At 48.6% G+C, this 4,447-nt stretch overlaps 1 protein-coding gene across 1 annotated transcript in view; it reads left to right on the top strand.

Moving 5' to 3' along the window:
* The window catches only part of LOC310955819 (glutamate receptor ionotropic, kainate 5-like), a gene marked incomplete at its 3' end in the record, with an annotated part of 149,202 nt that overhangs the window by 82,523 nt on the left and 62,232 nt on the right, over positions 1-4,447 (top strand). The gene's annotated exons all lie outside the window — the stretch shown is intronic.

Here is a 4,447-nt window from a genome sequence, read left to right on the forward strand (position 1 = left end):
AAGTAAAGCCAAACACACAGGATTGACAAAGTATGTGGATGCGGATTCCCCCGGCCAATCGGCTGCTGCCACTGGCCGGCTACATCAGCCAATAGGCGTCTGATCAGCAGTAACAGTGACGCCTCTGGGCAGCTGTCGGGGCGCCAAAGCTCCAGGTAGAAAGTGTCATTATTCACCCGACCCCCCCTCAGTCGTGCTCTTTCTCTGCAACCCCTCCGTTTGAACCCTCCTCCCTCACTCACTCGTTATCCCTGTTATCGCTCTCTTGCGTTTTCTTGTCGTTGTGTTTCTCCTCTCACCGCCCGCCGCCCACCGCCGTCTCTGTTCGCCATCTTGACTCTTCTCACACTTTGTTCATGAGCCCCGTGAGGCGTTTCTTCGTCTGCGCTCCCTCCCTCTGTTCATTTCCATTTCCTCTTCTCTCCTCGTTTTGTCTCCATCCCAGTCGAGATCATCCGAAGCTCGGGGAGCTTCTCCGTGACTCCCCTCCGTTATTAACGGCGAGGCGCGGCGCCTCTTACTTCCTTCCGTCGCCATCGCGCCACCGCAGAAGACGATTAAGTCCAGTTAAAGCAGAGACTTAACGTTGGAGGTCAGAGTTCAGCCCCCCCCCGGGCGGCAGAAGAGCGTTCCCTCAGCCCTGATGAGTTCGGATCCCGTTGCTTTCATCACGCGGGGCTTCGGGCAAAATCACCGGGCGCTTACACACGAGCTACCATGGCAACCGGGTCACCTGGCAGCGTGTAATGGCTTACCTTTCACTCCTGCGTTAATAACAGCTGACGGCTCAACACGTGCACACACACACACACACACACACACACACAGATACAGTGAACAACAGACGTCACACTTTCACAAATTGCGGAGAAGAAAAACTGAATTCAGCTTTAAACGGGACTCAATGTTTTTATGAAGGAAAAATAACATAGATAGATGGATGGATGGATAGATAGATAGATAGATAGATAGATGGATAGATAGATAGATAGATAGATAGATAGATAGATAGATAGATGGATAGATGGATAGATGGATAGATGGATAGATGGATTACTTTATTTATCTCTGAGGTGAAATGAGGTCGTCGTAGCATCGGTACAAAACAATCAGAAATACAAAATATAAACTAAAGTATCACACATTTAAAACACTATATTACAAATAAACTAAGTGGATTTTAAGATGAAGAGAGAAAGGTGCATTTTTAATGACTTGTGTCCCTCAGCTCCAAACCCGTTGGTTCCTACTGAAGACAGAAATCCTTAAAAACAAGTACAAATATAAAGTGTCATTAAAAAAAGAGTCATGAATTTGCCAAAAACCAGCTGGTGACTTTATTTTTATCAAACACACGGGAGAAAAGTGGTTGTAGATCAGGTTCTGTTAGGGCGCCCTCCCACTGTGCCTCCGTCCCGTGCCCCGTGCTTTAGGGTCCTTGTCCCCCCCTCCAGGCCCGTTTGTACTCACACTACCTGGGCCTTGGAGAATGCTTCTTGCTGCCTATACGTCATCACGCCGTAACACGTCACACGCATTGATGACGTCATTGCGATGCGTGGCTTTGTTTCCAGATCTTTCCGTAGACCTCTGAGTTTTTGTGCGTCTTGTCGACTGTTTTTGAATCTTTTCATCGACCAAATCTGCAGTAAACACTCCACCTCCGCATCACACCAACGTGAACCTTTCACCGCCATTGTTTGAAATGTCCGCGCATGGTCCCTCCTTCTCCAAACAGTCATCTGATTGGTTGGTTTGGCCCGTATGTTGGTGACAGACAGATGGTTTATCCAATCAGAAACCAGGATTTTCACCCCTTCACCAAAGATCTTTAAACCAGAGTTCAGATGGATCTGCTGAGACCATGAGGATCCATCTGGAGGAGTCAGGTTAGACTTTAAGTGGCTTCGAATCATTTGTGCAACAACATCAACATGTGGGCCTCATGAAAAGGTCTGTTTTAAATAGTTTCATACGACAAAAATGTCTTTCTCGGAGTTATGAGCTCATACAAATCTCCTCTTCAGTATATGACCGAATCAATAGGAGAGCGTCTATAGATGACATGATCGTGAACAAGGGGCTCAGCTCGCCCAATCAACAATTACACCAAACCATCGCTGTAGTCATAGCACAATTTGTACCAAACGTGTCCTCATATGGCTCAAGTGTTTGGGTACCTCGTCAAACAAACCCTCCAGAAAAAGCAATTACAGGCAGCACTTCACACGAGAAGCAATCAAATCTCAAAACAAGAATGACTCAGCTGTAATTATCAATCACACGTCTCACAATCACATTAATCGCCTTCACACCGAGAAGCGACCCAGATGGGATCAGAGAGGGTGCCTGTAATTAGAGCAGCGTCGTGTTATTGTCGCAGGTCTCCGGTCGAGCCCCAGCACCGGCTCCCGGGTCAATAAGTCCCAGTGAATTAGTGTTGGGAGGGGCTGATACCCGAGACGCACGGGAGTCGGTCTGAAGTTACAGCTGCAGAGAAACTGTTGATTCAAACTGTTGATTTACACAGAGAGGACGTGTTGGTTTCCGAAGCAACATAAAACTGTCTCAAAGTCCATTTCATGAGAATCTACAGCGATGCCGGCGGCTCCGCGAGGCTGCGGAGAGCCGCAGCGGTGCTTTCGGCTAAACGCTTGCTTACTTTGACGATGTGTGTGGTTTAAAAGAGTCAGACTCAGGATCAGCTGAACCCCGGTTACCATCTTTCTTATTCTACACGTCATCAAACCCTGGTGCCTACATTACCCACAGTGCAACTCAGCCACTCACAGTTCAGGCAGAGGTTGCGGCGTGCTATGCTAGTAGCAGCTAACGTGTTCTGCATAGACTTTAAAAAAAATGGACGTAGCGTCTCCGGCGGGGTCCGTTCTCTTAACTTGATCCAATCGTCCTTGCCTACGGGAGTCTTCATCTTGTCAATGGATCGGCGCCCCGAGCAGTTGGGGGTTCGGTGCCTTGCTCATCAGTGACTCTGCAGTGCCCAGGAGATGAACTTGCACCTCTCCAGCAACCAGTCCACGCTCCATTCATGGTCCACACAGGGACTCGAGCAGGCAACCCTACGGTTCCCAGTCAAGTCACCTATGGACTGAGCTACTGCCGTATCCAAAAGGGCATGTATGTGACGCTGGGGGGAGGGGCGTACGTCCATCTCGCTGAGGCAAAGCTCAGAAAGGAAACAACATGTGGGTAAAGGATATTTTCCCTTTTGTTTAACGTGAATTTACGGATCAAAGGCCCAATTTCAGGAGCCCGGTCCATATTCAACAGAAGGATCCAGAGAACAAAGAGTTAGTGAGCGGCTCGCTCCATAGCTGCTCATCTCATCCGTGGAAGCCTCCATGTTGTTTACACTGAACAGTCTCTTCTGTTTCACTTCAATCCACCAAAGAAACCAACGCTGATTGGTTCGGTCGCTGCTTAAACGTTAGCAGACTGATCTGAGATTGAAACAGGAGTTTGTGGATCCTGAGGGTTTGAGGTGGTGGATGTTGGTGGACAGTAGGTGGGTGCAGTGACTTCACAGAGTCTCGTCGTAGAGCCACTGCACTGACGTCCTGGGTGGATGGATACACCGCCGCACCGTGTAACTCCCTGCTGTGTGTGTAGGTTTGCTGCAGTGATGTGCAGCTGTACTCCGCAGCCGGCCGTGGTCAGAGGATTACATTACGTTACACAGCGACTCATGTTATTCTGTCGCCCCTCCGCGCTGATGCAAAGCAAAGAGACTTTTAGTGTTAAGAATCAGAGGAGCTTGATATAAATTTTCAAGCGACATCATCACGCACGATTAGAGATCCAGGGCATTAATCTTGTAGCGGAGGAGTCGGAACAATTCAGCGGCATCAGTGTCCTTCAGCCGCCGCTAAAAACCTCCGTGAATTAATTCCACGTCAGCCGTCAGTCATCCTGAAGGAGTCGTCGGCTCAGATCACCAGTAAATACCCCTGAATTGCAGAAGAGCCCCCGCGTTTGTCACCGCGGGACCGTTCCTGCATCAATCCTTTAAAATGAGCTCATGGTACAAAGTTCATATTACGGGCAGACGTCTTTTAAGGAAGTGGAGACGTCAGAGTTTATTTGAGAAGGCAAAAGTCTCATTTATGAGGAAACAGAGGAAAATGAATGTCATGCATTTAGTGGAAGACACTTCGTTGGACTGTCCGACCGCTGAGCGCATTAAAGCCTCACTGAACAAATGAATGATTCAAAAACTCAGTGATGTGAAGAGAAGAAACGACCCGTCAGGAAAAGAAGTAAACAAACTCTTTGTTGCCCCGAAGCTTTCAATCTGAGAAAAGCACCGACTCTTTACCTTTACACCCGGCGGTGTCTCCCAACAACGACTGCAGGCTTTGTCTTTATGGGCGCGCTCACACTGTGCCTCCGACCGCGGAGGCGCGAAAAAAAGTTTGACCCCAACAAA

This window comes from Echiichthys vipera (assembly GCF_963691815.1).
Source record: "Echiichthys vipera genome assembly, chromosome: 13".
Lineage (NCBI taxonomy): Eukaryota > Metazoa > Chordata > Actinopteri > Perciformes > Trachinidae > Echiichthys > Echiichthys vipera.